This window comes from Actinia tenebrosa, unplaced genomic scaffold (genome assembly GCF_029948245.1).
Source record: "Actinia tenebrosa isolate PJP-AT-01 unplaced genomic scaffold, QUT_ActTen_1.0 PGA_scaffold15__27_contigs__length_11533743, whole genome shotgun sequence".
Lineage (NCBI taxonomy): Eukaryota > Metazoa > Cnidaria > Anthozoa > Actiniaria > Actiniidae > Actinia > Actinia tenebrosa.
Window position 1 is genome coordinate 2552910 of NW_028292575.1, and position 8987 is coordinate 2561896.

Here is an 8987-nt window from a genome sequence, read left to right on the forward strand (position 1 = left end):
GCGCCCGCTAACCCCTCTGATTCTACCCACGGCCGGGACACTACTCATGGGGTATTAAAACACATTAGCCCAGGGAATATATAAACCGAACCCCCACCCATTACTAAGGCAAAGGCAATAATCCAAGTATTCGTATGCCCACCGCCAACTGCTGATTTCCCCGCTGTTCATTACATCCTAATAAACGGCCCCTAAAGAAACACGATGAGATCTGCCCGCGGATCGTCGAGAAGAGGCTTGGCGCAACGGACGGAATCAGATGCCCAACAACAAAGAGGCTTTCATACGCAAACCATCAAAAGCAGATTGCAAGTGCCTTACGTGATATATGCAGACTTCGAAGCGTTGATAACTAAGGAAGAGCAGAAAACGTGGTGCCACGAATAAGGTGGATATCACGAGATCTGCTCCTTTTGGTTACATAGTAGTCAGATCAGACGGTTTTTTAAGCAAGCAACCCTCCTGTGATTTAACGAGGTAAGAACGCCAGCTGGCTAATGAGTTTCTAGAAGCAGATTGCGAGAAGAGGAGGGGGAGATAATGAGAACAATTAGACGTCCAAAGAAGATGGAATTTACCAAAGAGAACCAGGAGGCTTAACAAGGCCAAAAAAAAAATGCCACATTTGCCAAACATACGCTTCTTCAGTTTGGAAGACGAGCCAAGAAAAGAAAGCGTGGGATGAAGATGGAAAGTATCTAGGAGAAGCTCATTTTAAATGCGGGAAGTATGCTAAGAAAGGTGAGAAGCCGGGAAAGCCCTCCAAGCACTGCATTCACTGCCACAAAGCATTTGTTGAGGATTTCTATGTGGATAAGGTTAGGATCACTGCCACATCACTGGTAAATACAGAGGAGCGTGCTCATTGGAAATGCAATATAAACTTCAAAGTAAATCCAGACTATGGAGATTCCGGTGTTTCTTTCACAACCTCCGCGGGTACGACTCCCATTTGCTACTACAAGGAACAGACGGCTCGGACGTCAAATTGCATACCCAACAACAAAGAGCGCTACATGTCCGTAACTGTGGGTAAGCTAAAGTTCTTAGATTCGCAGCAGTTTATGGCGGACTCCTTGGCAAACCTCGTAAAGTATAACACCAACTTTCCCATTTCCAGTCAATATGGTGCGGAAAGGAAAGGAGTCTACCCATACGAATACATGGATTCCTGGGATCGATTCAAAGAGTCCCTACCACCCAAGATCGCTTCTACAGCACCCTAAACGAGTCCGGCATAAGGATGAGGAGTACCAGCATTGCGTTAGACGTGTGGGAAAAGTACTCCTGTGAGAACATGGGGGACTACCACGACATCTACCTAAGGTCTGACGTAGTGCTGCTTGCAGACGTTTTCCAAAGCTTCAGAAAGATGGCTATAGAATATTACGGATTGGATCCCGCTAATTTCTACACGGCTCCTGGGCTCAGCTGGAGTGCTTTGTTAAGAAGACAAATGCCGCAGTTGGATCTCCTAACGGAGTACGACATGTACCGCTTTATGGAAGACGGTATTCGTGGCGGCGTATGCGGGACCCAGCCGACGTTACGCCCGCGCAAACAACCCCTTAGTAGAGCACGACCCAGAGAAACCAACCACATACATTTACTACCTGGATGCGAATAACCTTTATGGTTGGGCAATGTCACAGTACCTACCTGTGAGAGACTTCGAATGGGATCCAGTGAAGCCGATAGACTTCTACATGCAGGTAGGAAAGGAGGAAGACAAGGGTTACGTTTTAGAAGTGGATCTGGAGTACCCAGAGCGCCTGCACGACGAACACAATGAGTTCCCCTTAGCACCAGAAGCGATAGAGATACCATTTAAGCAGCTAAGTCCGCTGCAAAAGCAAATGTGCCCTGGTTACAAACCGTACAGGAAACTAACTATGAACCTGATGGATAAGAAGAAGTATGTGTGTACATTACCGCAACCTGCAGTTCTACGTGCGACACGGAATGCGCGTAGAGAAGATCCACAGAGTCCTAAAATTCACGCAGGAACCCTGGATGCGCCCCTACATTGACTTTAACACGCAAAAGCGTACCGCAGCGAAAAATGACTTCGAGAAAAACCTCTTCAAACTGATGAACAACAGCGTGTTCGGAAAGACAATGGAGAACATCCGCAAGCGCGTAAGCGTAAAAATAGTCAGCACCAAAGAGGAAGCAGAAGCATACGTGTCACAGCCAGGCTTCGTTAGATACGTAGAAATGCTGAACTTCTACGTGATTCACATGAAAAGGGCAAACCTCTTACTAAACAAGCCCGTTTACACAGGCTTTACGGTGCTGGATCTATCGAAGCTGCTTATGTACGAGTTCTACTACGATAAGCTTAAGCCAAAGTACGGAGACCGCTGTCGCCTCCTATACACAGACACCGACTCCCTAATTCTAGAAGTGCAAACGGAAGACGTTTACAAAGACTGCCTCCCGACATAGACGAGTACGACACCAGCGGTTACCCGAAGGAGCACTTCCTTTACTCTGCGAAGAATAAGAAGGTAATTGGGAAGATGAAAGACGAAATGTTAGGAAAACCCATAGTAGAGTACGTGGGTCTGAAACCAAAGATGTACAGCGTGCTAAAGTTAGACGGCGTAGAAAAGAAAGCTAAAGGCGTAAAAAAGTACGTGGTTAAGAAGGACATTACGCACGAGTCCTACCTCAAACGTATTACGAACACGCAAGGAACAGCGGCATAAGATGAACAGCCTGCGCAGCTATGGTCATCAGATACATAACGTCACGCAGGAGAAGGTGTCACTGTCTGCATTTGACGGTAAGCGATGGATGTGTGATGACGGAGTGCATACGATAGCATTCGGACATCACACGATAAGCAGTTCTTCCATGACGAACCCACGTGTGGGGCCATCGTGAAGATAATACAAGATGGGCTGACCCTTCTTAGCTATTACGCTTCGGATCTGGTAAGTTTCCAAAGACCAATTAGGATCCGTAGCTCTTTTGGATCCTCCTTCTAATTCACCCGGTCCGTAGAGATATCGGACTGTGACATTACCTAATTTTTTTTCATGGGGGAAGACCGCCCTTGAACTTCTGACGTAGGACTTGTGTTCCACGTGTTTCTTTTTTATGGCATCCTTGGGTTTCATTCCCGTAGCCCTGGCCGCCTCGTTATTTAAAGCCGCGACGACCTGGGGGAGCCGCTGAGTCCATTCCCTGTTGCGTTTGGAGGGATCTTCCAGCTCTTTCCAATACTGGTATCCAAAGAGACGCTCGGCCAAGGTCTTGTTGAATCTTTCGACGATGCTCTGACCCCTGTGGTACTCTGCTTCGGCTCTTCTAATCTTAGTGTCGTGGTCTTTCAGGGTCTTAGTAACCACGCCCATGAACTCTGTCCCCGCATCCACTTGCAGCAGCTTAGGCCATTTCAAGACGCGCTTATAAATCCTACCTAGGGCTTCTGCGACTTCCCCAGAATCCTTGCTGGTTATGGGTTCGGCGTCCTTGTATCTGCTTGCGATATCAACTACGGTCAAAGCGTATCTATAGGTCTTCTTTCTCACCTTATCGTGCGGCAAGAAAAGCAAATCTGCCTGATGAACTTCATTAGGGGTATTTACGGTAAAGCTGGGCCTGGGAATGTACTTAGGCACGGGAAGATAAACCTGCCAGAGGGTTTGTTTTCTTAGCCAGTTCTTAGCCGTTTCGTCTGATACCCTGGCCGCGGTCGCGAGTTTCTTGATGGCCGACGCTCCTTTCCAATAGCCTTCAGGCCCATAGTAAATCCTCTTGAGTTTGTCCTCTACGCGGCCCATTATATGAATTCCAAAACAAGATTGATCTTACGTCCGTTAAAATCCACCGTCTTTCCGTCCACTTTGATGGTGATGTTTATGCTTTCCACCAAATTAGACAAGTCATAGCTCAAAGAAATGGGAGTGTATTCTACCAGGTCAAATGGATTACCTTTGGGCAGAAACTTGGACATAAGAGAAGACTTTTCTCCATTGCTGTAACTATTGACCAAGTCGCAATAGACTTCGTAAGAGGATGCGACTTTCCATTTCACATCATATGTATTACCGCTATTTATCGTGGTACTAGTAAGGCCCAGGAGTTCTACCAATGAACTGTCCTTTAGATTGGCGCTTCCACTATTTTTCTTGAATTTCATTTCATGGGGTAATCCTGTGGTAAGAGTATATCCATGCTTTGCTAGCTCCTTAGCCAGTGTTATGGGGGTGTAATGGGAATCTGGTATTTTTGGCTTTTGGGAATTCACAACGACAAAGCCATTAATTAAATTATACCAAGAATTGTACAAAGAACAACTAACCAACCGAACCTTACGGGCTTTGATGGGGGGATTCAGATAAGTGGTAAAGTTATTCTTGTCGCTTTCCAAAAAGACGATCATTATATTAGGGGCATTTTACAATGCCCACGCCAAAGCTACGCCTCCCGCCAGCCCTGCGACTCCTACGAAGACCAATTCGCTATCTTTTTGTTTCTTAGAAGGCTGGTAGTAATTCTTGAACTGGGGCTTTCTCATTCTAAGGGGCACCGACCCCGTCAATGCCGCGGGGTGTGCTTGCGCATAAAGTTTAAAGGCGTAGTCTGTGTTTTCAAAGTTCTTATCCGCCTGCATCTTGTCTTGGTAGTTCTTATCCAACCAATCCCTGTAAGCTTGTCTTTTTTCATTCCAAGCTGCCACGTCCCTTTGATATTTCTCCAGCGCTAAATCATGCCTCTTCCTTTCGGCGGCTAAATCTCCGCTTTTGTCGCCTCTGACTAATCTATCCAAATATTGACCACCATAATTAGCTCCAGTGAATGCTAAAGCTGCAATAACTCCGCCTGCGATTAAACTAGCCATTATATACCAGCAAACACAGTTTGCTTCTAGATTATGTCGTTGGCAGGTACTTTTCCTTTCGTAGGTAATCCTTTACCATGATAGCCCCGCCAACGGCAGCGGTCATCTTAGCAAAATTAGCGAAGCTCTTGCTTGGGTCTTCAGTAAAGTCTTCTTTGAGCACTTTCTTACCTACCCAACCAATACCCGCAACGATGGAAGTAATGATAGCTGCTTCTTCAACAGTTTTCAATAACGCGGTTGACATTATATTACAAAGCGAGAAGGAAAATCTAGGTCGCCACGGGTGATAAATCTACTCCATTTCAGGGATCTTACTTTTTCTAACAGCCGGTTCCACAGGTGCGTGCACGGGCGCGTGATATGTTGGTGGTTCTACCTTTTTCGTTGCCCGCCATTGTAAGTAAAAGCTGCCTGCAGCTATGATGACTCCTAACGCGCCGATGGCGTACCCAGGATTAATAAAGGATTCCTCTTCTTTTTCCTCCACCTTTTCCTCCTTTTTTGCCTTGTTCTTTTTATTCATCTCCGCGAGCTTCTTTCCGGCAGCGACTCTGCCTGGAGATTTAGCCTTGGTAATCTTGGTATCTTCTACGGGTGGTTGTTCTTCGGTGCCACTCATCTTATATTAAGGGACTTGAAGGACTTGACAAGTAACTTGATGACGACTTGACAATGACTTGGCAATGACTTGACAACGACTTGACTAAGTACTTGAGGTGACTTGACAACGACTTGACTAAGTACTTGAGGTGACTTGACAACGACTTGACTAAGTACTTGAGGCGACTTGATCAGGTACCTCAGCAAGTGCCGCCTGGAAGACCTTTTCGACTTCTCTATCCTTCTTGAAGTCCTTCCAAGAGGCACCAAAGGTGCCCGCAAGTTCCTTCAAGTCGACATGCTGAGCTACGTGAAGTGCCGCAGAGGCGACTGCCATTAACTTACCACACTTCAAAGACAACCACCCGCAGGTTATCTTAAGTTCTTGGGCGATGACATAGTCCTCGCTAATGTCCTTCCGCAGTTGCTCCACGTCGTCTATAGGCAGTGCAAGTCCAAGCAATTTAGTCGCAAGTCGGATAGCGGAGTCTGCTACGGCGTCCGTGGTCTTACTTGCAAGGGCAGCCTCGTACCTCTTATGGAACTTCTTAACCTCCTCTTCTGACAACTTATTAACCTGCTCATGGGTAAGTTCCTTGCCTATCATTTCTTTGCACTTCCCCGAAGACACAAGGATGTTAAGTTGTTCCTTAAGGTTACTTTCGTCTAACTGCGTGGGGACTTCTATCAACTGCTCAATGTCCATATACATTAGGAATCATAGATTCCAACCGTGTAGGGAAACCTCAAAGAGAAGATCATCTTGGAATGTTGGTGCGTTTTTAGGTGCCGCATGTATTCGTGTAACTGTTCCTTGGATATCTCACCGCCGTAGTCAGAAAGGATGGTTTCCAGGTCAGACTTACTTGGAGTATAAAATACTACGAGAGAGCCTATGTTTTCCCTAAAAGGCTTAGAGACGCTGGTAAGCTGCTGCGAGAGCAACCAAACGCTAATATTGTCGTGTCTGCCGCTGAAAGCGAGCTTCACTAATTCGGAGGTGCGTCTTTTTACGTCGTCCCCACAGGCAATGTCATCCAGTATGAGTAAAGTCTGTGTATCTTTAGGGAATTGTTTGTGCCAGAACTTAAGATGGCTGGATAACTCGTTAGGATCCAGTATGTCCACAAAGAAGTCGTCGTCTTTCACTCCTATGCCCGTCCAGGTGCGGTTATTCACGTAGGTGGGGCAAAGCAGCACGATGTAGTCGAAACGGTATCTAAAGGGTCCTAATAGCTGCTCTACCACGAACTGGGTCTTTCCGCAGCCGGTGGGTCCTACTATCAGAGCGTTACAAGGCATGTGATCTGGGTTCATTATATCCCTTCTTTCGAAGGGAACTTGTTCCCTGATATATATGGAGCCAGTGGAAGCAGTGCAAAGAATTGTCGCCGACGCAAAAGATAAAAGAGACACCATAGAAATGCAAAGGGAGGAGATAGACCGGTTAAAAGAGCGCGTGCAGGAGTTGTACGATGAAATGTGCGGTCTGAAGCGTGCAGAACGGTTTGGTGCGCTCTTGACGATGGCAACGTGGGCTAAGGAGTCCGTTAAGGACTTCATGCGATATCCCCTGTAGAATGTCAACATTCTAAGACACTTTTTAAATAGTTTCCACATATACTTAACAAAGATTTAACCTAAACGTCAACATTCTACAGGGGATATCGCATGAAGTCCTTAACGGACTCCTTAGCCCACGTTGCCATCGTCAAGAGCGCACCAACCCGTTCTGCACGCTTCAGACCGCACATTTCATCGTACAACTCCTGCACGCGCTCTTTTAACCGGTCTATCTCCTCCCTTTGCATTTCTATGGTGTCTCTTTTATCTTTTGCGTCGGCGACAATTCTTTGCACTGCTTCCACTGGCTCCATATATATCAGGGAACAAGTTCCCTTCGAAAGAAGGGATATAATGAACCCAGATCACATGCCTTGTAACGCTCTGATAGTAGGACCCACCGGCTGCGGAAAGACCCAGTTCGTGGTAGAGCAGCTATTAGGACCCTTTAGATACCGTTTCGACTACATCGTGCTGCTTTGCCCCACCTACGTGAATAACCGCACCTGGACGGGCATAGGAGTGAAAGACGACGACTTCTTTGTGGACATACTGGATCCTAACGAGTTATCCAGCCATCTTAAGTTCTGGCACAAACAATTCCCTAAAGATACACAGACTTTACTCATACTGGATGACATTGCCTGTGGGGACGACGTAAAAAGACGCACCTCCGAATTAGTGAAGCTCGCTTTCAGCGGCAGACACGACAATATTAGCGTTTGGTTGCTCTCGCAGCAGCTTACCAGCGTCTCTAAGCCTTTTAGGGAAAACATAGGCTCTCTCGTAGTATTTTATACTCCAAGTAAGTCTGACCTGGAAACCATCCTTTCTGACTACGGCGGTGAGATATCCAAGGAACAGTTACACGAATACATGCGGCACCTAAAAACGCACCAACATTCCAAGATGATCTTCTCTTTGAGGTTTCCCTACACGGTTGGAATCTATGATTCCTAATGTATATGGACATTGAGCAGTTGATAGAAGTCCCCACGCAGTTAGACGAAAGTAACCTTAAGGAACAACTTAACATCCTTGTGTCTTCGGGGAAGTGCAAAGAAATGATAGGCAAGGAACTTACCCATGAGCAGGTTAATAAGTTGTCAGAAGAGGAGGTTAAGAAGTTCCATAAGAGGTACGAGGCTGCCCTTGCAAGTAAGACCACGGACGCCGTAGCAGACTCCGCTATCCGACTTGCGACTAAATTGCTTGGACTTGCACTGCCTATAGACGACGTGGAGCAACTGCGGAAGGACATTAGCGAGGACTATGTCATCGCCCAAGAACTTAAGATAACCTGCGGGTGGTTGTCTTTGAAGTGTGGTAAGTTAATGGCAGTCGCCTCTGCGGCACTTCACGTAGCTCAGCATGTCGACTTGAAGGAACTTGCGGGCACCTTTGGTGCCTCTTGGAAGGACTTCAAGAAGGATAGAGAAGTCGAAAAGGTCTTCCAGGCGGCACTTGCTGAGGTACCTGATCAAGTCGCCTCAAGTACTTAGTCAAGTCGTTGTCAAGTCACCTCAAGTACTTAGTCAAGTCGTTGTCAAGTCACCTCAAGTACTTAGTCAAGTCGTTGTCAAGTCATTGCCAAGTCATTGTCAAGTCGTCATCAAGTTACTTGTCAAGTCCTTCAAGTCCCTTAATATAAGATGAGTGGCACCGAAGAACAACCACCCGTAGAAGATACCAAGATTACCAAGGCTAAATCTCCAGGCAGAGTCGCTGCCGGAAAGAAGCTCGCGGAGATGAATAAAAAGAACAAGGCAAAAAAGGAGGAAAAGGTGGAGGAAAAAGAAGAGGAATCCTTTATTAATCCTGGGTACGCCATCGGCGCGTTAGGAGTCATCATAGCTGCAGGCAGCTTTTACTTACAATGGCGGGCAACGAAAAAGGTAGAACCACCAACATATCACGCGCCCGTGCACGCACCTGTGGAACCGGCTGTTAGAAAAAGTAAGATCCCTGA